This window comes from Dipodomys merriami, unplaced genomic scaffold, assembly GCF_024711535.1.
Source record: "Dipodomys merriami isolate MVZ:Mamm:240054 unplaced genomic scaffold, mDipMer1.0.p SCAF_1029, whole genome shotgun sequence".
NCBI lineage: Eukaryota > Metazoa > Chordata > Mammalia > Rodentia > Heteromyidae > Dipodomys > Dipodomys merriami.
In genome coordinates this window covers 131633-159568 of record NW_027202304.1, presented here as the reverse complement: position 1 = coordinate 159568, position 27936 = coordinate 131633, and the positions used below count along the sequence as shown (strand labels likewise).

Sequence of the window (27936 nt, the reverse complement as noted above, 5' to 3'; positions counted from 1 at the left end):
GGGACTATCAAGCCTCAAGAATGATGAATGCAAGCATGAGCATATGCACATGTTCGTGTGTGTACTTGTACATGCATGCACACATATACAAACACAAATGAATATTTCAATGTGAAGTTATTTATTTTTTTACCTTGCTGTACTTTATTTCCCTGTATTAGTTCACAAATTAACAAAATCAGCTAAGGACCTATTTACATAAAATTCATCATGTTTCTCTAAAATCTACTCTCTTTTTGGAAGCCTGCTTTTATTTGTCCCAAAAGTAAATTATTCAGGAAGTCAATTCATCACTCTCAAGTCTATAGTATTAGATGATTGTTTAGGTTCCTCCTAGCAATATGGTTTTTTGAAATTCTGCATCAAGCAATATATTTCTTTTACTAGAACAGAAACCTCTGTCAAACAATTAATAATAGCTTATTCTCCTCCTGGCATTCATCTGTAGTTTTATTTTCTTCATATATTTCATGATCTCTCTGTGTATGCCAAAGTCTGCGCTTAGCATGTGTATACCATTCATAGATACTGAAATTGCTTTGGAATAAATAATGTTCACCCTGACTATCTTGAAAAAGAAGCATTGGTTTCTTAGCACTTTAAGTAAGAACTTGAGGGAAAGAAACAAAAGGAAAAGTGAGGAACAACTCAACACATAGATTCAAATGAAACAAAACAACCCAAGAAAACAAAAATTAATTCAGTACTCAAGAACCTGCAGGAAATGAAAGATTTAAAAAAATCAGCTATGACAAGCTTATGAAATTCGTGACTACATGGGAGTGCAGTTGGGAGGATAGTGGCTAAAGCCCAGACTGAACAGAAAGTTCTGTACACAATGCCATGCACCTGTTATTCTAAATTCCAGGAAGAATAACATGAAGTGCACTGAGACCAAGTTCATACACAAGTAGGAAGCAAGTTTCTAGCTGAAAAATAATCAGGATAACTTAGGGCTGGGGGCATGACAAAATGGTAAGAACATCCATTTAAGGGGCACAAAACACTCAATCAAACTCTAGTATTAGGGGTAAAAAAAGCTATGATTTAAATAATTAGAACAATTGTAATACTTGAGTATTTGAGTGGAGAAAAATCCATTAGAGAGATAGAATGAACCCATGTTCCAATCTACTTTAGTGATAATATTTTGTGGTACTTGAGACAAAACAGAGTTACCTTGCAAATGAGCATGGATGTACATTTGGGTGATGGAAATACTCTACTTACAGAGGTGTAAATTAGAATTTTTGGGTAGATTGTAGTTCTTGAACTAAGAGCCTGGGTGATGTCCTTGAGCTTTTTCTCTCAAGGATACTTCTCTAATACTTTGAGCCACAGTTCCAATTCTGATTTTCTGTTGGTTGTTTTGAGATAAGAGGCTCATGGACTTTCCTGCCCAGGATGGCTTCAAACCATGATCTTAGCCTCCTGAGTAACCAGGATTCCAGGCATGAGCCGTTGACGTTTTTAATAATTCAGTAAATTGTATAGTTACAGAAGTTATAAATTATCATTGTAACCTGTGTAATATATGTGTATATATAGATCAATGCATACAGTTAGAAATACATTGACATATTTTTGCATCTACAGTAGATTTATGAAATCATCCTTCATTATAAAATAAAATGGAAACAAATTTAATAAGGAGCAAAACAAAGGGAATTTTTACACGTTACTACTTGTTGAATGGAAGATGAATTGTGAGAATCAGTTTGGGAAAACCATCTCTACTTTAACAAAATGGATAATTGCTATTAATTTCAATCAACTTTGGTGGGGGGGAGTATTGGATGAGGGGGCGGGGGGTGGCTGGGAACGGATGTGAAAGGTAAACAAAGGAGGAGGCTGCAATGCTTGATAAGAAATGTACTCCTTATCTTGCCCATGTAATTGTAACTCCTCTGTACAGTATGTTCACAAAAAAATAAAATAAAATAAAAAAGAAATAAAAAAGAAAAAAGTATAGGGAAAGGTTATATAAAGATCCATTACACTTAAATCATGATTTATTTAATGGAAATTCCCTTGTACAACTAGTTAACATAATGAAAATATAATTAAAAAGAATGGAGACATCTGATCTTAAACTGTGTTCTCTTAAACCATGAGTCAATATAATAGTTTCCTCCTCAGAAATTTTCTTTGCAGGTATTTTCCTCATAGTGACAGAAAAATGATCAATGCAATGAATATCAATACATCACATTGCACATCAGAAAGAGACACAATAAAAATCACAGTAAAAATGTTAGAATTCACCACATGATAAAATAACAGGTAGAATGTGCCAAATGCTAATTGATTATTTTTCCAAGTACTTTACCTATGGTATCTAATTTAATCCTCAGAATAATTCCATAAAGTGGAACTACTTACATTTTTAATTCTCTGATGATGATATTGAAGTCTTCAGAGTTGTAATTACTAGTACAACATTGCACACATGTAAGTGTTAGCCTGAGGTCCATCCCCGACTGTATCAATTAACCTCATTCTATTTTATGACTAAAATTCTAGGAAAAATTCCTAGAATTTTTGTGTACACTCATAATATTACATTTTATCTTTGTTAGAAAATAGGGAACTGTAATATGAAAACTTGAAGTTCAGAATCAATGTATACCTCCCTGGTGAAAGGAACTGCTAAAATATAACATTCTTGATTTCTAGGTCAAAATAGCAGAAATCATATTCTATCCCTTCACTCAACACTGCACTGCCTGGGGAGCCTAACTCTGTTTAACACTGTCTTACTGAAAGAATGACCTCCCCAATTCCTGATGGAAACAGACTGCAGGTCTTCTGGACCAATCATTTCCACATTGTAGCTCAAGTAAGTTGTTTACCATTAGAAGTATTTTGATAGTTTTTTATACCCAACATTTTGAGACAAAGGTACTACTTTAAAATGCTATTAAAGCAACACTGATATAAAAATCACCTTTGACCCCAGATAAATAATTTGCCTTTCATGTACCCAAAAATGCAGTCTGACCTATTATTAATGTTAGGAATGAGGGGATAAAAAATCATAGACAAGAAGGCCTAAGCATGAATTAAAGCCTCTCCAACTTGTGAATACAATTGGTTTAAAAAGACATTAAGGGCTGGGAAGGTGGCTCAGTGGTAGAGTGCTTGCCTTGCATGCATGAAGCCCTGGGTTCGATTCCGCAGCACCACATAAGCAAAAAGAAAAAAAACGCAAGTGGTGCTGTGGCTCAAGTGGAAGACCGCTAGCCTTGAACTGAAGAGCTGAGGAACAGCGCCCAGGCCCAGAGTTCAGGCCCCACTACCAGACTCCCCCACCCCCGAAAAAAAGATATCAATACTACTATATTTGTTCAAAATTTCTTATGATACTGAAGATTCAATTGTAAACTGTTAACACTTGAAAATAATTCATTTTCTTGGGAGTAGGAAACAAAACACAAGGTTAATCCTAATCATATTCAAAGACATTTATTTATACTACAAATTCACTCTCGTAACTACAAAGATTCTAAAAATAACTGAAGCATAGTGTAACGAAAGACATAATTTAACTTCATCATATACATTCAAAGGACTTTGCTAATAGAAAATAAATTTATACTAATAATTATCTCAGCCAATTCACTTCCATTCTTTTATTCTATATCTTTTATTTTCATAAAAACTGGCTTTTCATAAAATGATGCATAAAAAGCCTATATACCCACTTACATTTTCAGATTTTAACAATGTTTATTTCAGAAATGTCTTTAGCTGTATAGTCAATGAACTGAAATAACACTAAAATATTCAAAGGGTTTTCAGAAATTGCAAGACTCGCTCTGTGATGTTATTTATATTGGAAAGGATATTCAAAAAGCCTTATTTGTTAAAGTTGTGATAGTTACTCCCACAAAAGTACTATTAATGAAGAAACCTTTGTATGTATAATACAACTTCAAATGCATCCACAATCTGGAGGTGACACATGCTTTTTGTTTGTTTTTGCAATGTATATCTAACAAACATATCCACAATACTGATTTTCAGTAAATATGATGGGATATTCAAACCTAAAAAATACGGGGTTTATTATCTTAGTGTGAATAGATTCAAACTTACAAAGAAAGTTATTTTCAACAGAAATCCGGAAAGAGTTTATCCACCTTGAGTTTCACAGGAATAACTGGAGAGTAATAACTGTTTGGTCAAGTTGGTCAAAATTACGCTATGAGTATATCTTAAAAGTATATCCAATTTAAGAGGTCAAATACATATTTTGTACTGAGAGTCATATTACAGCAATGACTTACTACATAATTATATGTGTATTTTCTTTCCTAGCATATACTAAGAGCTTAAAGTGATCTCTTTTATCTAACTTAATGGTGTAAATGCTTTGATTATGATGATGTTATTATTTTACAAATAAAATGTACAGAAGGTGGTTCCACTGAAATGACAGGATGGAACACTGATAAATAACAATATTGCAACATAGCTCTTTTCAGCCTCACTGTCCACATTGGCAAGCAACATTGCAACCGCACACACACACACACACACACACACACACACACACACACACACATGTGTGCACATGTACACACACATATACATGAATGCCAAATTCAGGGTTTATTGTACATAAAAGTTCAATTAAAATATTAGTGATTAGAAAAATGATAATTTGACTTATTACAAAATAATACATAATCTAATCACCACGGTTGTTACATTTTACCTGTCTCTCCACATGTGACCACTTAATTTATTTTTAGATCATTCATTTATTCATCATTCACTAGTTTGGTGCCAATACTGGAGCTTGAACTCAAGGCTTGGCTCTGTCCCAGAATTTGTTATGTTTTTGTTTTAGTTTTCTCAATGCTAGCATTTTACTGCTTATACTACAGGTCCATTTCTAGCTTTTGCTGGTTACTTTCAAACCAGAATCTAATGAACTTTTTTGTCTGGTTTCAAAGCACAGTCATCAGATTTCGTCTTTCTGATTAGGTAGGATTAAAGACCTGAACCACCCGTGTGGATCTTAATTTTTCCTGTACATATGTAATGCACATACTTAGATAGTAATTTAAAACTGAGAGCATAGAAGCAAGATGTACAGTGATGATATTGTCCTGTCAGAAATTCAAGTTAGTAATGTAAATTTCTTCTTAAGACCATACACAAAAAATACTTAAGAAGAAACCTGATGTTGTGTGTGTATATGTGCATGTGTGTGTGTGTGTGTGTGTGTGTGTTTGTGTGTGTGTGTGTGTGTGCTGTTGCAATATGTTCCACATATAAGCACTGTGCAGTGGTGTCCAGCCATTCACAGTTATTACATGAATATCTGCCTTGAGATACCAACTCATGGGCAATGTCTAGGTGTCCACTCTAGGCTTCATGATGAAGAGGGGTATACTCATCCTCATCCCTAGTATTCATATAAGTGGCCCTTTTGGAAAGTACTCTCCACACTGTAGTAAGCTGTAAGATAAGCACTCTACCACTGAGCCACCTTCCCAGCCCAAGGATTAAGGTTCTTGCCTGTAATTTGGTCAAAGCTATGTCTCTTTACATAGGCGACTAAAAATGTATTTACTAATTTCAAGTAAATACATAAATTCTATTTCCATCTCTTTTAAAAAATAAAAAAAAATTGTTTGCTCTGTAAATTGATTAGATGCATGGATTTTGTGGCTAGCTATGTCATTTCACATATGTATCTCTTTTCCTCTTTCTCTTTCATGGTTCTCATAGACAATATGGTTGCTCCATAATTATCCTAATTTATTTTGCTTTTATATTTTTAGTTTCATCATTTCACTTTCTGCTCTGCCATTTCCCAGAACAGCACCACATAAACAGAAAAATCCAGAAGTGGTTCTGTGGCTCAAGTTGTAGAGCGCTTGCCTTGATTTGAAGAGCTAAAGGAGAGTGCCAAGGCCGAGCTCAGGCCCCACAACTAATTTAAAAAAAGAATCTAAATACTTGATAATTCTACTAACAGATCTGACTGAAATCAGTTGAATCACATTTTTCCTGTACAATGAAGGAATAGGTCCAGGCTAGGAAAGCAGCTACAGAAGGCAGGCAGAATGTATCTGTGACAAAACTTTGTGGAAAATGGAATCGAGGACTACTTACTGGTGATTCACTTGCACTTGAAGCATGAATCAGAACTATTGCTTGCTGATTCTGAACTATTGCTTTGATCATTATATTTTCCAAGAAGAAAAAGTGAAATTTAATTGATAGTAAAGGACTATTAATACATTTTGACTTCTCATTAAGCATCTTCAATAATCAAAATAACTTGAATGCAATAGACAGGCCTATTTTTAGATGAAAACAACTGTCTTTTATAAGATTATTTCTTTGTTGCTTTGTATGTCCCTCCCCCACAGTGTAACCCCCGCTTTCACTATATTTGATGTCAGTATAACATGTGGAGGAGATGGGGACAAACAAGTCGTTTAAGGATTCAGGTGGACCTGTTGCAACAATGAGAAGTACAAAATGTCATGTCAAAACCAACTTTACAATGTCGGTGTGGGGGGGGAGGGGGGTATAATTGGGTGGGGGGAGGGGGGAGGCTGGGAAGGGAGGTGAAGGGTAAACAAAGCAGGAGGCTGCAATGCTTGGTAAGAAATGTATGCATTATCCTGCCCATGTAATTGTAGCCCCTCTGTACAGTATGTTCTCAAATAAAATAAAATTAAATTAAAAAAATAAAAATAAAAAAACATAAAAAAACAAGAATTTAGGTAGTCATACCAAGGACTTCTATTTTACTACTGCATTATACATTTTTTCTAATGTTGGATACCAACATTAGAAAGCCACTAGAAAGCTCTTAAAGCCCATATGTTGAATAGTGAGTTCTCTTACACTATAACATGATATTTCCCAAATCATTTACAAAGAAGGCATTGTTTCCTATTTTCTCATTCCTAGAATAAGCTGCACATGAAGACACCAAGGGTCCTCATGTTCAGACAAGGAACAAGATGAAAAAGTGAGGAATGGTATCAATTTCAAGAAAAAAAATGGAGTAGGATCCAAGCAAATTTCTTACTATGGTGTGAAGACTACTTTCCAAAAAGGCCACCCAGATGAATACTAGGGATGAGGATGAGCATAGCCCTCTTCATATGGAAGCCTAGAGTGGACATTTAGACATTGTCCATGAGTTGGTAGCTCAAGGCAGATATTCATGCAATAACTCTGAATGGCTGACACCCCTGCACAGTGCTTATATGTGGAATAATACCAGAGTGGCAGATACCAATCCCCAAATTAAAGGCCTCTGGTCCTCCTTGCATGTTGCTGCTGGGAATATAAATCGAAATGATACTCTGTTGAACCATTATATCAAACCAGGTTTGAAGAATAGCTTGGAAGAAACTGCATTTAATATTGCCAAAAGGAAAAGTATGTATCACTACCTCTTTGAAGTTGTGGAAGGCTGTACAAATTGTTCTCATAAGTCGTAATGGTTTGGTTAAGTTTATTAAATTTCAAAAATGCCAGTCCATCCTCTGTGGCCCTACACATTTTTTCACAATAAAAAGCAACAGCAATATCTTACTTTTAAAATTCATGGATTCCATGGTATTCTTCCAAGTGAATTGCCTGACTCTGATGTCAAAATGCATTCAAGAGTTTTTTGTATACATCTATAATGATTTCTGCAGAGATTGTGATTTTTTTATCAGAAATAATTTTAACTTATCTGTTGAAATGGTGCTTTTGGGAAACAAGTATATCTATGTTTGTACAATATCCATAATCTATTTCATTCGCTCCTAGATATAATACTTTGAATTCCACATTTTTATATAATGTATAGTTTCATTAATAAATGTGTCCTTTCAGATTGCATTCCATATAGAAGAAGTTTAAAATTCCTTTTTATCCTAGGTCCTTATATTATTTTATTTCTTTGGGATAACATGACAATGTTGTCTAATTTCAGTTTTGTAATGGTTTTGCAATGTAAAGGCCTTTCTAAGGTGAAGATTTAATATACTGATGTCAAACTAACCTTTAATTCTATGAATTACATGTATTGTTACACTTGTATTTTTGTAATCAACTTTTTAATAACTGTTTTTATATTTCTTGCATCAGAAGAATGACAACTATAGAATACTTCACAAATTTTCATATAATCCTTGTGCAAGTGCCATGTTCATCTCTGTGTTATTGTAATTTGGGTAGACCTGCTGCTGAAGCATGAAGTACCCTCTAAATTTAAATACTTAATGATGCAATCTTTATACAGGCATATATCCATGGTTGCCTATTTGTAACAAGGAACACTTATTGTTCCTTAAATTGCGATTGATCTTATTTCTCTAAAATTCTGTGTATAGTGGAAAAGCTTATATCATTTGGTCGATTGCTCATATTTACAATTTTTTTGTCAATGACTATTTTGTCGTTTTCATTTTAAATTTGATCATACTTTGAAGCCTTTAAAGCTAAGTCCAAAGGTGATGGCTTTTCAAGTACTTATTTATCAACTGAGTTAGCTTTGTAGAGCTAATTGATTCAAAGTAAGCCTTGCTTGAGAGCTACTTCTAAACTTTTGCAGCTTAAAATTTCCCAAATTAGGTCTTGCTGGGACAAATGTCTACCTGAACCTTTACCCTTCTTCCTTGTAGGAACAGACCAACCAGAATATCTCACCCTGACAGCATAGATTGTCTTACTGGAACAAAATTAATCTTAGTTACAAGGGATCATAGAGAGATGAACAGTTCAGACAGAATTGTTCAGAATAGAAGGTATTTTATCAAAATATAATTGTTTATTATACTTATCATTTCAAAAGTAGCTAAAGCCAAGAAGGTGAAAAAATTTTCATATGCATGATTACCTAGTGTCCTGGCCTGTCTATCATCCAACCAGGCAGGAACTTACACTACTGACTCTCTATCACCAAATATTTCCATAGCTCCTGGAAAAGTCCATATGTTTCTCCTTGAAATTAGCCCTTAAATTGGTAATGTTTTAATCACAGTGTTTCCTCTTGCCTCTAGGCTGTAAATCTACAAATGGTAAAGCTTTAAGTCTAACTCTACCAAACACTGAGGTGGAGATAATGGAAGAAAACTTTAAAATAGAGTTGCCTTTGATTCCCTAACCACAACACAACAATGCAAAACAATTTTTATATTATATATACTTATATATTTTATATTTATAAATATAAAGTATGTGCTGATTTTAAATTTCACACAATGAATATTACTAGAATTGATAATTTGACAAATATATTGACACTTATTCTGATAAATAGAATGGAATATAAATAATTAGATTTAGGATATATATTAGAATATAAAAAGTATCAATGCAATATCTTCGGTATAAACTTGTGATACGTTCTATGTGTTCGTGATCTTCTGAAATCACATGGTAAAATAACAATATTGTTTTCTGCTAATCTATAACGGATTTTACTCTGATGCTCTGTTTATTGTTTTAACTCGCTGGTCCCAAAGTGTTTTTCTCCATATTTCTGAAGCATTCTTACAGATTATACCCAAATTTTGCTGATATGATGTCTAAAATCTATTATTTTTCTGAAGGACCCACGGATCCGAGGATACCAGTTCCTAGTTATCTGTATCATCAGATAACAAGGGCAAGACTTCTCACATAGGCCCATGCAACATGCCAACAGAAAATAATTGAAGACATCTCAATTTCTCATTTCCTATAATATTTCAGGACCCCACTTCCTTACAAGAATTAGCAGAATTCAATTGTGAAATGCAAGGCAAGTTAAAATGAAATATGAGATCACAAAATCTGAGAGAAAGTACTATAATTCAAACTTTCAATTTACAGATGATCAGCCCATATGAGTCAACAAAATTACAAATGAACAAGATTATTTTTAATACCCCTCTCCTAATGATTAATGAAAGATTTTAGTGCAGCCAAAAAATAGATTCTGTAATGATAGATCCATAAGTGGCCTAACAAGGCTAGGAATACTTGATTTAGAGGTCAAATATAATTTAGAAAAACATTAATTGAGAAGATCCTTAGTGCTTCAAAACACTGGTACTTCAGTAAAATGAGGTTCTGTAGTATAAAAAAATGTTGTCATTCTCAAACCAAAGATAACCTATATTTAATCTCCTGAAAGTATATTCATTTTCAAATAAACTATTTAAAATCACATTTGCCAAAATAGCACTTGACAAGTAGATGATAGTGACATTACCAGGATTTCAAGTGTAGGGAGCTAGTTACAATAGAGTTGATTTACATACCCAGCACCAATAGCAAACAAGTTCAACCATTCATCGAAGTGTAGAAATAGTACTCCCCACCATTTGTGTTGTTCAGTAGGTGCCTTCCAGAAATGTGTTAAATAGATCAGCCTCCCATATTTCAAACCCAAATATTAGCTAATAAAGTAAATTTTATCACATAAGAAGGTACATTTTAAAAAGTCACTAATAGTTGCCTTATCATGTGTTGTTTTATATTTTCCCTATCTGTCTAACATAGTAAGAAATATGACTTTAAGTTTTGAATATGGGTACTAATGAGAAATGTGACAAAAATAAAATCTGTCTTTTATTTGTATCATATTCCTCTAAGTAGTAAATTTTAGTTTTCTTCTTTTTCCAAAACTTATAGGTAGTAGAAAAAATTATCCTATGTAAAATAAAATAATCATACACCATTTTACAAAGCAATTTATAAAAACTGGTAGTTAGAAATAAATTCTAAGCCATTTTTAAATTTTCTTGTTGACTAAAGATATAAAATCATGTCTAAGTGCTTCACATCTCCAGTCTTGCTAGTTGTTATTGCAGATGAATGAATTATGGAAATATAAGCTGACATCAGTTCAAGTATATGTGGGAGTGAAACTCCATGGAATGTATATAAACGTTTCAAAGTATTAACAGGCAGTTTAACAGAATGACTATCAGGAAATTGAAACCAGAGAGGAACAATAATAAAGAAATAGAATGAATGAAAAATGGAACACGGGGCAAGTACAGCTAGAATACTCAATGTACATATGTAATGAAGGAAGTGCTAAATCTGAATTCAATCTTGGAGAAAGAGTTGGTTGACATTGATAGAAGGAGTGACTCTGATCCAGGAGCATTAGACAATCAGATGGACATATTTAATTGTAAAACACTTGTACAACCTTTTGAAATTCAGTTAAAAAAAACAACACACAAAAATGACAACCAAACAGCAATCTCTAGAGAGTATGAATATGACCTCTCAAAATTTTAAGCAGTTAATGAAGGGCAGTCTTTGGAAAAGCAAACAATCTGTTCAAAGAGGGCAGTTTGGGGTAGGGGAGAATTTTGACCAGATTTAGAAAGATTGTCTAAGGTTATAAATCACCTATATCTTCTGCAAATATTTTCTTCTGCGAGTGCTCTTTGTCTGAACTGGATACTCCAGTCCTGAGTCACACTTGATAGCTTGTGAAGACAGAATGGAAGAAACAAGATCAAGAACCTATTTCTCCACTGGAGAGAAAACAGTCCTCTCTGTTTTCTCTCAATCTCCTCACTACTCCATTTTCATACTTTTAACAACGTCAAGTAATTTTGAATTATATCTTTCCTTCTTTGTTCTCACAAAGTAATTGTTCAAAATAATTCATTAAATATTATTTGCCATTATTTTCTATCATGCTGTTTACTTGTTCAAGCGAGTCCATTAAACTTCCCCTTTTCATTTGGTTGCCACGAAAATCCAACAACTATGTTAATGCGGACCAACGCTAATGCAAAACTTTGTCTCCAAAAATCCAGTCCAAGAACCTATAATCACAAATATTTAGCTATAATTTTTCTTTTTTTTTTACCTTGAAATCTTCTTGTGTCTAAAGTGCCCACAAAAATAAGTATTCCACCACTTTTTGGTTCAATCACTTCTAACCTCAAAGATATTTTGCTAACAAGATGCTTAGAGGAATCCTAAGAATACTCCACTTTTATCTTCTCTCTTAAAACTTTTATCTTCTCTCGTAAGAATCTCCTTAGGTACCATATCAGGAACAGTGAAATTATTCTTTGCAAAATTATTTCAATAGGTTATTTTCCTCTTGGTCTTGTATTTGCTCAACAAGATGTATGAGAAGAATAGAGTTAAATCACCAATTCCTTGGATGATATTGTCTGTTACAAAGGACAATACTTCTATGTCCTACTTCTATGTCCTCTTCTTAGCTCTTGCCTGATTTCCAATTAATCACAGGTTCTTGGCTTCAATTCTAGAGAAGCTGAAGCACCATAAGGCTTCCCCCACTGCTACATCTTCATGGTTTCTCTTTGAAAACTCTTTTATTTGGAGGTGGAATTTATTTTCATGTCTTCATTCAATTTATTCTGCATTATACTGAACCAAATAAGCTCTGTAAAATTACTTTAGGTAGCAAAAAGATTAACACAATCTATATCACTATATAGAATAGTTTTGGCCCCCTCCATTGCTGAAACCAAAACGCTTAGCTAGGTCTTCTAATATCGTGTTTTCTTACCTTTTCTATTTGCTCGAATCTTTTCTGATCCCCGATCTTTTGGGCTTATGAAATAGGAGAAGTTTTCACTATCTCATGTTAATAAGGATATTATATTTTTGAGCTACTTAGAAATGTGAAATCATTGAAGTATCCAATCAGAATTTTTTCTGTGTTTCAGTGCTTCACGTGCAAAGACATTGTGGAAAGTATTAAAACAGAGAAGTGTAAACTCAATACGTTCTTTCATTGTGCAGGACACTTTCTCCCTAAATATTTTGACCCAAATAAGCTTTTTAAGAGAATTACTGTTTAGTAATTAAAGGTCAATTCACAAATTTTGATGTCTTATTTTAAAAAAAACTTTGAATTTAAATTCCACTACAACCTTGTTTCACACAGTAAGAGTATATTTCCTGGGTAAGGACAATTCTCATGGGAACCTATACAGGATTTACAGCAAGGTTTGAGAGGTTTCTTTGTTTACTGTGAAAATGAGCCACCTTACCCACATTGCTCCCTCTCAGCTAAGTCTCCATGGATTTCTTTGCATGAAAGCCTATTTTCCCAGGAAATTTTAAATTTTCTGAATAGGCTAAGTTAAAAGTTAGAACAATTAAAATTTACCTGTCATAATTTTAAAACACTTTTGAAATTCCTTTATCAGAATCTCAAATTTACCAATCCTAATTCCACGTTTATCATCAAAAACAGTTAACATGTTGTTTTCATGATATAGTATCCATGAAACTATTATTTTCCAGTGGCTTTGTTATGCATATATATGAAGGTATAAGCTGATGCGGAGCAAAATGAACTCCAAGATATGGAAAGAGATATTTATTTGCAGTTGTTGTTTTTAATGTACTATGTGATTTCTATTTTCCTTGGGTTTTTCCCCTATGGTATAACTCCTACTGTGTTTGATTTTGGTACCCTGTGTATTGTGTATACATTTACCTTAATTAGGGAAGGGAAGAGAAACAACAAAATGGCGAGATAAAGGACAAAAAGCAAACCAATGCAATAGCAATACTCAAAAGACAATATGTTGGAAATGTACATTACAACGTGTGAGGGGTTTGGGTGTGAAGGAAAAACGTGAGAAAAAATGAGAGAGGGCATAACAAGTTTGAAAAGTTATGTATTCACTGCCTTACAATTGCTAACCCACATCACTTTCACATTAAAATTAAATTTAAAAAATAAGCTGCATGAAATAAAATTTCACTGTATTGGTATAGTAAATATTATTCTTTATGTAGTAACTTTTTAAAAATTCAGTGCTATTTGGCATATAATTTGAATTAATTACCCCTTCTTTATCAGAGGCCATCAACTTGAATGTTATCCAACTAGAAAATTTTTTCACAATATACTTGCCAATATTTTCAAAAAAGAATAAATTAGTACTTTCTCATACTAAAACCGGAAAACATTTAATTCTATGGAAACCCATAACTTTTAAAAGTAAATAAGTTGTTAAGAGGACAGAATATGTGTGTTCTTCAAAATTCCTATGACTAATAACTACTCACTTTCAAATTCTCAACATTCCATACCTGAGAGATTCAAAATAGTTTCTGTTTCCGTGTTATGTAATTCTGCAATAGATGCATTTTCCAATGGGGTGTTACAGATTGAGAAGTGAACAGAAAAATAGCCACATTCTGGTATAGGATAAAACTATAAAGCACCGGTTATAATTAATTCTTCAAGAGTAAGCAATTTTTTTATCAGATTAAGCTATTATTTCTATGAACATCAATCCCAAAATTTATGCCATAAAGTCATCCTAGACCAACAGTTTCCAACTTGTAGGGTGCACCTCAAAATTCCCTTAATTCACATCACAAATAGATTATCTGTATTGGGAAAAATATTACACCTTGCTAATGTGGTGCCCTCCGTGTTCCAGAAAGAACACCACAACATACTAGGTTGCATCATTTTTCCTCCACTGATATTCTTGCAAATATTATTTATATTTATACTTTTTTACTATCATAGATATTCAGGATGCTAAAGATTGGAAGATTACAGTTCAAAGCCCACCCAGGCAGGAAGGTTCCCTAGATTCTTATCTCCAATAAACTTCTCAGCAAAAGCCAGACACAAGTGGTACTGAGGTTGAAGTGGTAGGGCACAAGCCTTGAGCTTAACAGGCTCAGACACAGTGTCCAGGTCCAGAGTTCAAGCCCTGTGACAAAGCAATAAAACAAAAACAAAAATAAAAACAAACCCAAATCCTAGCATTTTTCTCACTGTATACAGAGGCACGTAATTAAGGAAATTGCTTCCTGGGTTACATACAGGTAGAAGAAAGAAGATGTCACACAATTATTCTCTTCATACCATGTTATATTAAAGCCTCAAAAATTGCTTTTTCTAAATTTATAAATTAATAACATCAATTTCTTGGCAACTCTGTCTAAATTATTCACATTATCATTTTCTACATGAAGTTAGAATTATCTATTAACTGGGTTCTAATTATAACTCGCTTGAAACAATATGCTAGGTAAATAGAATGCAAGAAACATCTGTAAATTTGTCAATTAAACCCTCTACCTAAAAAGAATTTTGTAGTATCCTATAGAATATGAAATTACAAATGAAACCAAAATATTTTTTGAAGTCTAAACTCCAATTTAGCAAGATCTATAAAGACCTACATTAGGTAATCTTTGCTATTCCTCCAGGCTTAAGCTTTTGTAATCCTTCATCCTTTCCTTGGAATCTAACAGAATGATGATTACTTACTTTTTCAAATTTTGGATGGGAATCATGAACCACTTTGCATCTAGGAATGTTCTGTAATGAAGAGCGCATTTAAAACACAACTGAGGAGGGGCTGGGAAGGTGGCTTAGTGGTAGAGCACTTGCCTCGAATGCATGAAGCCCTGGGTTCAATTCCTCAGCACAACATAAGGAAAAAGAAAAAAAAGCTGGAAGTGGCGCTGTGGCTCAAGTGGTAGAGTGCTAGCCTTGAGCTCTAGAGATGAGGGACAGTGCCCAGGCCCAGAGTTCAGGCCCCACAACCGGAACCAAAAAAAAAAAAAGAGTAAAAAAATAAAAAATAAAATAAAACAAAACTGAGGATTAGTTGTATTTCAATAGAAAACTTGGCTTCTCAAAACATAATGAAAAAATTAGCCCAAATTTCCAACTGTGTATTCCTTTCTTGTTTTGTTTGTTTCATTAAGACAAAATTATACTACCTGGTCCAGCGAAGTTCTCAGTAGTAATTCCAGTCTCTAATCTCCTGTCAGTTTGGGTGCTAGAATTCAAGGCTTACATCACATTGCCCCACCATAGTTTCTTGGTTTATTTCTTTATCTGTTTGTTTGTTTGTTTATTTATTTTGGGGTCCAGTAATGGGGCCTGAAATTTGGGCCTGAATGCTGTCCCTCAGCTCTTCAGCTCAAGGCTAGTGCTCTACTACTTGAGCCACAGAGCCACTTCTGGCTTTTTTCTTTTTGCTTATGTGGTGCTGAGCAATCAAACCCAGGGCTTCATGCATGCAAGGCAAGCACTCTACCACTGAGCCACCTTCCCAGCCCCTTCTTGGTTTATTTAATCTAGATACAGACTATCAATTCTGAACTTTTCCAGTGATATTATCCACTAGACTTCTCAGACTGTTCATGCACTATTTTCAAAGATGTTCTAACATTTGACACAGGGTATGAACATTTTCAAATGCACCTGCCGGGTCTCTGATTCATTCCTCCATGGATCCTATCCCTTTAATATTGATTACTTGACTCTCTTACTATCTCTGGTCCCTACTTATGTAACATTCTCAAACTTTTTTGAAGAAAGTTCACTTTAGTATTTTAATTTTAAAAATTAATTTCTAATTTTAAAAATTACCACTTGATTCTAGTCTCACTCAGGACATACTTTCTATTATTTTCTAACTTTTCTACATATTCTGAGAGTTGCTTCATTTGTGTATATGTGTGTGCACATATAAGTGCCTCTGTGTGTATGTGTATGTTTATATGTATGTATGCAAAAGCCTCAAGCTCTTATTCATCATTCTTGCTCATGACTGTTATTCCATCACCTGAGCCATTCTTCCAATCTAGCTTTTGGCTGGTTAATTACAGATAGTGTCTCAAACACTGTTCTGCCCAGGCTGGATGCAATCTGAACTTCCCAGACTCCTTTACATACTTAGGTTTCATTTATCCAGTAGAAACAACTTTTAAACTACAAACATTTTTGTGAGTGTAAAGTCTAAGCTGTAACCCAGATTTTTAACTCAAGAATTCATATAAAGATAGATGAACATACACATTACATATGTTGAATGTACACGGTTAGAAATGTGATCTTAAGCTGGGTGGTGGTGAGATCTGAGGATTGGGGTTCAAAGCCAGCCCAGGTAGGAAAGTCCAGGAGACTCTTTTCTCCAATTTACTGCAAGAAAACTGGAAGCCGCACTGTGGATAAAGTGGTAGAGCATTAGCCTTGAGCGGAATAGCAGAGGGACAGTGCCCAGGCCCAGAATTCAAGTGCCAAGACCACCACCAACAAAAAATATATAAGTAAAGGAAAGAAAAAAATGTGATCTTATCCACCAGTTGATGGCTAGTATAATCCCTGCTCTCTCAAGATGGAATTTTTTCCTTATTAAATCCATATCTGACTTGCATTGGAAACAGAATTATTCTTCCATTCTAATTTCTACAAAGTTGTGTCATTAGCAAGCGTGATTAGGAAGGGAGTGGCCTCATACTTCGGGTTCCACGTAGGAGTAATGCTTTCTCTATATCACTCTCATAAATCTACATATTGGACTTGGCTTTATTGTTTCAATGTGGTCTTATTTGTAGAGTCTTCTATAGTGTATTGAACCTTTATACTTAAACACAGAATTTCTCTTTCTCTTATTATTGCTATAGTTAACACGAGTTAACAAATTCATGTACACTTGGGAAATAATGTGCAGCACATATACTCACAAAAAAAATGATCTAGGAACCTTCTTCCTCTTTAAAATTCGCCTTAATTTACAGAGAATTTACAAATTTTGAATTCAATATACTCATGAATAATGTATTTATAAGAAATATAAATTTCATATTTTCTCTTTACTAAGTTGTCTCTGAAATACGTGTTACATCAGGTCCAAATGTGTTCTTGTGTTATTTCGGTGAAGCCAGAAATCATTCATTATACCTCAAGCAGCACCATAGGTTGTTCCTGGAAGTAACTGTTACTGGATATGGAAACTGATCCCAGTAGAGGAATGGAACATAGAGTATTGACAAAGTTCAAGTTAACATGTGCTTTCCTTTATACTGTAAACGAAGAGAATCTGAAGGCTTGAAGGAAACTTTGTCCCTGAATTTTTCTAGTGTGTTTTTACTTATATATAATTTTTCTGTAAACTTCTAGTTGAGAGTATTACAAAAAGATATAATGTGCCATTTGATGGCCAGCATAGAACAAAAAGAAAGAACGTTGTTTTAAATATGTTCTTCTTCAGGGGCTGGGAAGTTGGCTCTGTGGTAGTGCACTTGCCTTGCATGCCTGAGGCCCTGGGTAAACTTCCTCAGCACCACATAAGCAAAAATAAGCCAGAAGTGGTGCTGTGGCTCAAGTAGTAGAGCGCTAGCCTTGAGTTGAAGAGCTGAGGTAAAGCGCCCAGGCCCAGAGTTCAGGCCCAAGACTGGATCCCCCCCAAAAAAATTCTACTGCAATGAAACAAAGACATGGATGTTTTATAGTGTTTTTTGGATGGATATTTCACCCCGAGATGATTCTTTTGTTGCAGAAGTCAGTTATCAATTACTTTAGTTTGGTCCTGAGTTCTCCAGAGCAATAAGGATTCCAAAAAAGCATCCAGTGCGTATGATCAGCAAAAGGAGCCATTTCTCAGACCAATACTCCTTTAAGGAGGGTCCAATGAAATATCTGTTTTTTTGTTTGCTTTTGTGTTTAGCTTGTGTTGGTTCTGGGGCTTGAACCCAGAGGCTGAACCCTGTCCCTGAACAGTTTTCTTTCCTGCTCACCTACCCCCAAAGCTAGTACTCTACTGCTTGAACCAAAACTCCACTTCTGGCTTTTTTGCTGTGTAATTACAAATAAGAGTTTGACAGCCTCTCCTGCCTGGTTTGGCTTTAAACTAAGATAGTAAGAAAGCCAAGTGACATCAACTGTATAGACTTCTCTTTTTAAACGAGAAATATTAGATGAAGTTTATTGTAAAGCTAATATTTTACAAGTTTTTTTCTTTCTTTATTATTGTGAGCATAACGTATAGAGGAGTTACAATTACATGGGCAAGATAACGAGTACATTTCTTATCAATCATTGTTGCCTCCTCTTTGTTTCCTCTTCCCATCCCTTCCCATATTCCCCCCTCCCCAAACCCGATCCTCCCCCCCACCAATGTTGTAAAGTTCGTTTTTCGACATAATGACTTGTAAATCTCATTGTTGAAATGGGTCCACCTGTATCCCTAGTTAAATGATTTGTTTTTAGAGCATATGTCCAGAAAAGAATCCATAACATAACTCAGCAAAAGTAGGTGCACTGAATCATTTTGGAATTTTTTTGTTTGGGAAGATTATTGAACTTGTCATTCCTTTTGGGGAAACTTAAAGTCATATTTCACCTTTTTGTTGGTTGTGGGGCTTGAACTCTGATCCTGGGTGCTAAGCTAGAACATGACCTCCGTGTTTCTGGTGGTTAAGTGAAGGTTAGGGTCTCGTGGACTTTCCTGACCAGGCTGGCTTTGAACCACAATCCTCTGGACTCAACCTCCTGAGTAGCTAGGATTACAGGAGTAAACCACCAGCACCTGGCTGATAGTTGCATTTATGTGCACTGAATGACACTGTGTAGAAAAAGAATGGAAATTTTAACCAAATGATATTGCAGCAATTCAGAAAAATTGAAGTAGCAAAAAATATGTCCTCCTTTCCATTTTGTTACATTAATGACTGATGAGCTATGGGACCCTTACATTAGCATCCTGTGCCATCTGTATAGGTGTATTTAGTATCAGGAAATGTTCATAGAGAAATATAGAAAGAATAAGATTTTTAGAAAGCAAAGGAGATAAGGTATGAAAGAATAGCTTAGAAGGAGATACATTTATCACACAGAGATTAAGAGCTAGCCTAAGAGATTTAGAATGCTAAAGGCAATGAGGAACAGCCTAGCTAACAATTAGTTCTACAATAACCAAAAATGGTTCTCAAGAACAGTTTCTGGTATACCTTAATTACTATCATTTATTCCTTCTATCTGGAGTTATTCCTTATTTTCTTTCACAACTATTAATTAACCTCTGCATTTTTGGTGCCATAACTGTCCAAAAAGATTTCAAAGTCACACATAGCCTACCATTCCCTTTGTGATTAACAGTGACGACACAAATCCTGGAATGGTTAAATTTCCAGAATTAAACGTTACCTGACATCTAAGCACATCCCTGGCATTAATTGCTGTGACTTAATGAACAAGATTTTTTCAACACAGTATCCTCATATAAGTAAAGTACATGAATTAGGGACTGTTGTCAGGGGTCAGTATGGAAGGAGCAATTATATATTCCAAGTGTGGGTTATTTATTTTGCATTTACTAACTGAATGTTTTTGTGTTCTTTTGATTTGATTTGTTTTTGTTCTTTTTGCCAGTAGAGGGGCATAAACTCAGGGGTAGGGAATTTTCCTGAGCTTTTTTTCTCTTGCTCAATGCTAGCTCTCTATCATTTGAGGCACAGCACCACTTCCAGTGGTTTTGTGTGTGTGTATGTGTTACTAAGGAATTGAACCCAGGGTTTCATGGATGCTAGGCAAACACCGTACCATGAAGCCACATTCCCGGAGCCCTAAATAACTTTCTTAAGATGGCATTACATTTTCATTCTGTAAATACATATCATAATTTTGGCCAGGTGCTAGAAAATGATGTAGAAAGCAATGCAATACAATAAGTCTAGTAAGGCTGGATGGACAATGAATAACTGTTACCGTCTATCCAGGTAACAGAAGGGCTTATCTCATGGAGCTGTTTCAACAAGCTGAGGAGACAGCTCCTGACCCACAGCCAACCTCCAGAATGAGAGGGCCAACCTTGGGTTCCAGCCACATGGGGATGCTGGGACCCCTCCTCCAGCACCCATTTGACCAGTTCTTGTGAAAGAGAGAGAGAAAAAAAGTCAGAATTACAATTAAGTCTGGTGCCAGTGGCTCAGAATTCTAATCCTAACTACACAGGACGCTGAGATATGAGGATCATGGTTCATAACCAGCCCAGGCAGGAACGTCTGTGAGACACTTATCTCCAAAGAACCACCAGAAAATCAAAAGTAGTGTTGTGGGCACAAGTGGTAGAACACTAGCCTTTTGCTGAGGCTTTTGGGAACATGGCCCATGCCTAGAGTTCTAGCCCCACGACTGACAAGAAGTGGACTTCCTACCACAAGAAGCGGACTGAATAGCACCCATTGTCCTAGGGAGCATTTTAGCAAAGTCAGGCAGAGCTTCCTCTGAAGTTGAAGTCATAAGTAGGTCACCTGGCTTCTCTCTGCCTTGGTATCTCCAGCTGCAAAACTCAACACAGTGAAGGATCCTCTTCCTCATGGGGATAGGGTAATGATGAGAGAGAGCCATGTTTTGTTTCATAATCCCACATCTGTTGCACAATTAATAACAGGCCCTGCCTGAGCCCTTTCTGGCTATCTTCCTGTCATTTCCTCACAGAATTGCCGAGAACCTTATCTGAAGACTACTCCCTCTGTTCCTAGCCATGCTCCAGAGATCCCTCTGTATAAATCCCTTGTTTCCTCACAACTGTCCTGTGAGGAGAATGAGGTCTGATTGTTACGAACCGACCCAGACCTTCACCAGTGGTTCAAGAATCGTCTGCTGTGATTTTTCTGCTTGCTCAAACTGACTTAAGAAATCATTAAACCACAGGAAAATCAAACACAAGTAGACCAGAGTCTCCAACAAGAGACAGGTTAAGAACACAAGGGAGATACAGGATCTTCCCATCCCCCACAAAAAAATCAAAGAACTCTTTTTTTGTACCTTTTACAATTTTTTTCTAAAAGTTTTTTTTTTAATTTTTAATTTTTTACTTTAATTTTTTTCTATTAATTTTTTTCTTCCTCTCATAATTTTATCACTTTTCAGAAACATTGAAGTAATACCTTGCATTCTCTCAGGCCACAAGGGAAAAAAATTAAAACTCAAAAGGAAAAGCCACCAGAGAAAATCCTGTAACACACTGGAACAACACACTGCTGAATCACGAGTGGGTCATTGAAGAGATTAGAAAAGAAATTCAAATGTTGATGAAAACACAAATTACCAGCTCCTTTGGGACACAGCAAAGGCAGTACTCACAGGCAACTTTATAGCTGTGAGTTCATACATCAACGAATTGGAGAGATCTGAAACCAACCATTTAATATGACATCTGAGTCTCCTTGAAAAAGAGCAGCAAGATGATCCCCAATCCAGTAGATGGTAAGAAATAATTAAAATTAAATCATAATTAAATGAATTAGAATCCAAAAAAAATCATAGAAAGAATCAACAAAACAAAGATTTGTTACTTCCAAAAAATTAACAAAATTGAAAGACTCTTAGAAAATCTTATAAGAAAAAGAAGAGAACACACCCAAATAAATAAACTCAGAGATGAGAATGGAAACATTACCACAGAAACAACCAAGATTCTGAATATTATAAGGGAATACTTCTCAAAACTTTATGCTAATAAGTTTGAGAACTTGGCAGAAATGGACCTTTTCCTAGCAAATATTGACATGCCAAAACTAAACCAAGATGAGTTATACCATCCTAACAGGCCCATATCAAGCATTGAAATAGAAACATCAATAACACACCTTCCATCTAAAAAAAGCCCAGGACCAGGTGGCTTTACAGCATAATTCTATAAGCCCTTGAAAACACAGCTCATACCAATACTCCTCCAAATCTTCAATGAAATTGAAAGAGAAAGTTCACTACTGAACTCATTCTATGAAGCCATAATAACCCTCATGCCCAAACCAGGCAGGGACACATCACAGAAAGATAACTATTGACCCATTTATTTGATGAACATTGATACAAAACTTCTCAACAAAATGTTGGCCAATCAAATTCAACAATTCATCCAAAAAATTCTACACCTTGATCAAACAGGATTCATTTCAGGGATGCAAAGCTGGGTCAATATACGCAAATCAATTAATATAATTCATCACATCAACAGGAGCAAAGATAACAACCACCTGGTTATCTCAATAGATGCAGGAAAAGCATTTGACAAGATCCAACGCCCCTTTATGATGATGGTTATGGAAAAATTAGGAATCCATGGAACTTTCCTCAATGCAATAAAGACTATATATGACAAACCTACAGCCAGCATTATACTTAATGGTGAAAAACTAAAGCCATTTCCTCTTAACTCAGGAACGAGACAAGAAGGTCCACTCTCACCACTTCTCTTCAATCTAATATTAGAATGCCTAGCTACAGGAATAAGACGAGATGCAAACATAAAGGGATCCAAATAGGGAAAGAAGAAGTGAAACTCTCCCTCTTTGCAGATGTCATGATCTTGTATTTAAAGAATCCAATATACTCCACTCCCAAATTACTCAAGCTGATTCAAAACTTTGGCAAAGTATCAGGGTATAAAATTAACCCCTCAAAATCAATGGCTTTTCTGTATACCAACAATGAGAAAAGTGTGGCTGAAATTAGGAAAGCATCTACATTCGTAATATCCCCACAAAAAATAAAATACCTGGGAATTAACTTAACCAAAGAAGTGAAGGAACTCAATGATGAAAATTTTAAAAACCTGAAAAAGGAAATCAAAAGAGATCTTAAAAAGTGGCAAAAACTCCCATGCTCATGGATTGGAAAGATAAACATCGTGAAAACTGCAATCCTTCCTAAGGCTCTCTACAAATTCAGTGCGATACCTATCAATATTCCAACCTCATTCTTCAAAGAAAGAAAAGAGGCAATCTAATAATTCATAGAGGATAATAAAAGACCCCGAATAGCAAAACGATCCTCAACAGAAAAAACTGTGCTTGAGGAATATCATACCAAATTTCAAACTCTACTACAAAGCAATTGTAATCAAAACAGCTTGGTACTGACTTAAGAACAGACCTCAGGACCAATGGAATACAATTGAAAACCCCGAAATGAACCTACAGACATATAGCCAACTACCCTTCAATAAGGGAGCTAAAATAATAGAATGGAAGAAAGACAGCCTCTTCAGTACAGGGTGCTGGAAAATTTGGTTAACTACTTATAGAAAACTAAAGTTAGATCCGAATATATCACCCTGCACCAGAATCAACTCCAAATAGATCAAAAACCTCGGAGACAAATCAGACACTCTGAAAACATTGCAGGATGGAATAGGAGAAATCCTAGGTCTCCTTGGCACAGGTTGAATTTTTTTAATAGAGACCCAGAAACACAAGAAATCAAAGAAAGGTTGGACAAATGGGATTGCACAAAGTTGCAGAGCTTCTGCATGGCAAAGGACATAGTTAGCAAGATCAATAGAAAGCCCACGGATTGGGAGAAAATCTTCACTAGCCATACTAGAGACAAGGGTCTCATATCTAAAATATACTTGGAACTCAAAAAATTAAATCCCCCAACAACAAATCCTCAAAGAAACAACTGCCCAATAAATAAGGCTAAAGCCTTAAAGAGAAACTTCTCTGAAGAGGAAAGAAGGATGGACAATAGACAAATGAAGAAATGCTCAACCTCTCTAGCCATAAAAGAAATGCAAATGAAAACAACATCGAGATACCACCTCACCCCAGTTAGAATGGCTATAATGAAGAACTCTGATAACAGATTCTGGAGGGGATGTGGAAAGAAGGGAAGCTTACTTCATTGTTGGTGAGAGTGTAAATTTGTTCAACCTCTTTTGAAAGCTCTATGGAGGTTCCTCAAAGCACTCAACATAGAGCTCCCCTATGATCCAGCAATCCCACTTTTGGGCACTTACCCAAATATTTACAAAGAAGACCACACTAAAGCTACCAGCACAACTATGTTTATTGCAGCCTTTTTTACCATAGCTAAGATATGGAAGCAACCCAGATGCCCTTCGGTAGATGAATGGATCAAAAAATTGGGTTATATATACACAATGGAATTCTAAGCTTCCATCAGAATGAATGACATTGCTCTATTTGTTAGGACATGGAAAGACTTGGAAAATATTATATTAAGTGAAGTAAGCCAGAACCACAGAAAGATAGGTCCCATGGTTTCCCTTATTTGCAATAACTAGTATATATCTGAGTCAAGCATAAAAGTTCAGATAAATACATATTAGTGAAAAGAACCCTAAGATATCTATTCAATTTTTTTTCTTTCATACGATTGTTTCTAGTACATTCATAAGATTTATTTATTTGTTGCTTTTTATATCCCTCCCCCACGGTATAATCCCTGCTTTCACTGTATTTGATGTTGTTATAATTTATGGAGGGGAAGGGAAAAAACAAATCTTTGAAATAGGGATTAAAGTTGGACCCATTGCAACAATGAGACGTAGAAGTGGTATGTAGAAAATGAACTTGACAACTCTGGTAGGGGGAGGGGGAGGATCGGATAGGGGGTGGGGGAAGCATGGGATGGGAAGGGGAAACAAAGGAGGAGGCTACAATGCTTGATAAGATATGTCCTCATAACTTGCCCATGTAATTTTAACCCCTCTGGACAGTATTTTCACAATTAAAAAAAAAAACTCGGCTGCTGTGGAGTAAATGTTTGAGATAATCCATCTAAATTGATGACTGTGCATGTTGCTACATGTCTACCACCCCAACTACAGATGACCAGGCCCGGTGGAGCATACCTGTCACAGATAGGAGGACATCAATCCAGCCCAGCCAGAGCATATAGAGGCTCTGTTTTAGAAATGCCCAAAACAGAAAGGTGGCTCCTCAGAGCCAGGGAGAGGAAACAAGTAGCGGGTCTTGGTGCCCTCAGAGGGGTGTCTGACCCAGTGTAGGGGTGGTTTTGGGGCAGCCACTCACATGTGCTCCTGGGGGAAGTTGCTTGAGGCTGCTCCAGGTGGGGCGAATGGGAATGGCAGTGGCATTGCAGACACATGTCCTCAGAGAACCAAGGCCTTTGACCAAGTTGGGGCTTTACACAGCCTGGCAGGGTACCATTGCCTGGTTTGAAATTCTGAACCTTGGGAAGGCGGGGGGCGGGGGGCTGGGGACTAGGCAGGCATCTCAATTTCCTTCTCTATTCCAGTCGCCTTGAGGCTCTTCTCACCACTCAACCATCTATACCTTCCTCAACTGCTGGTAGTGTTGTAAACTAACAGAGGGAATCCTGGTGCTACCAGGCAGCATGGAATGTGGGCGTGGCCGCCATTCTTGTATCTCATTGGTCAGAAAGAACAATGAAAGAATGGGGGTGTGGCCAGAATCCTGTGATGCAAACAGCATGGGCGGAGTCAAGAAGATAGCAGCTCCCCCAGCCCTTTTCCCAGGGAACAATGTCCAATTCAGTTGGAGACAATAGGGTGACCTGCTTTAGCGGCATGGCTGCACAGATCATTGTGTATGGCTGTTTGTTCCCAGTCCCAGACCATGAACTGAGGATATGGGCACAGTCTGTGAGCTGCTTTTGCTCAAGGCTGGCCATCCACACTAGAGCCACAGGGAAGGGATTCTGGCTTTATTGGCACTGAAGTTGGACTTTCCTGCCTAGTGTGACTTCGACCATGATCCACCCATCACAGCCTTGTAAGTATCAAGGAAGACTGTTGAGGGCCACTGGTGCCTGCCTAATCATTGATCTTACTGATGTTCTTGGACAGACTGATAAGTTCCCTATCCTCCTGTTTAAGTGGCAGGAGCTATAGCCCACAGTTGGAATCCTGGTCCAGCCACCTCAAAATGGAAGGAGATCCTAAGAAACTTATTCTTGTCCATATGATTACCAATAGAATATGATGTATGTCATGATTGAAAGAGCAGTCCTTGAATGATTCTAGGATAAATTTATATAGAATTATTTTATAGGACACTGATCGATGTTAGTTAATGCTTTATGAAGCATTTAAACAATCACATTCATAAAATGGAGGCATAATGAAATACCTAAGAATTACTATACTATTACATAATATAAAGGTGACATTTTTCTGCCAGGACTGGGATTGGAACCTATGGTCTTGGTAACTCTGTTGCACTGTGTGGGAAGGGGAAGCTGGCCTCCTTGAAGTCAAGAAATACATGTCGGTTCTTTAGGCCTGAAATAGATCCCCACCACTAGAAAACATCCTATTCATGTACAATTTACATATATGATTCATATTTACATACATATGTTGACTCCATATTGCATTCAGTGCAATTATTTTATTTGTTTTATTCATGTATTGACAATTTATTTTGATTATTATGGCACATAAAACATTGATTACATAAGATATAGGTCAGCATATGTATTCCACTTCATACCCGACACTCAGGACTTTCACAGAAAAGGAAAACATGCGTCGCCATCAACTTCTTACTCCACAATTCATTTTTAGGGAATGCTGGCAACTGATCTCACAGCCACAAGCCTATTAGGCCCAATTCATGAATGGGTGAGTGTCAGCACGCCATCCTGGGGCAAATTGAGCTGAAAGGCTATAACCAGGACCTGAGATCAAGCCCCAGGTGTTAGCAAAATAAGAACAGATTGACCTGCAGATGGAAGTATTTATATGTATTTATATATATATTTCTATGTATTTATATAGAGTGTTAAAGATGTCTATATATTACTCAGTTATATATAATACATTCCTACCAATTCCTGGGTATTAATAATGCGTCCATGTCATTAATGTTATTGTTTTCATCCTTATACTATTAATGAAATCAATCAGTGTCCTGAAATTATTGCATTCCTGTAAGTAATAATATTCTTTTTATGCTTCATAAATACTAAATAAAAATCAATTAGCCTCCTGAAATGATGCTGCCTAAATTTATAGTAGCATCATTCATGATCAACTCATTGAACATTGACATTGATAACATTCCATTGTTCTTCCTATGGTTGGGAACAATTTTCTTAGTATATCCTGCCATTGGTTGGTGTTAGGAGGGGGATTCGAAATCAGGGCCTATGTTGCCAAGTGGGCCTATGGGTTCCCAGATAGTCTGGCAGCCTTCAGCAATGCAAGGTAAAGTACCCTTTGCAACAGTGTCATTCAGACCCATGAGGGTCACCTTGCAAAGGAAGGAAATATAAAAAGGCCACATTTTTCTGTGCATTGCTTTCCCTGCAAGACCTGAGGGTCTAGGATCCCAGAAGCAGCTGTAGGTCTAGTCGCTGCACCCCAGCCTAGGGTGATCCAAGTTGAGGCAGAGTTGCCACAAACTGAC

The 27936-nt window shown here is 36.0% G+C and overlaps 1 long non-coding RNA gene and 1 pseudogene across 1 annotated transcript in view; both read right to left on the bottom strand.

Annotated features, from left to right (window-relative positions):
- The window catches only part of LOC138809347 (uncharacterized), a 48685-nt gene extending 22824 nt beyond the window's left edge, over window positions 1-25861 (bottom strand). Inside the window, exon 1 of the long non-coding RNA XR_011366816.1 lies at window positions 25576-25861. This is a non-coding gene — a long non-coding RNA (uncharacterized lncRNA). The remainder of the gene's footprint in view (window positions 1-25575) is intronic.
- Window positions 8123-8222, bottom strand: LOC138809374 (U6 spliceosomal RNA; annotated as a pseudogene).
- Window positions 25862-27936: the final 2075 nt, after the last annotated feature.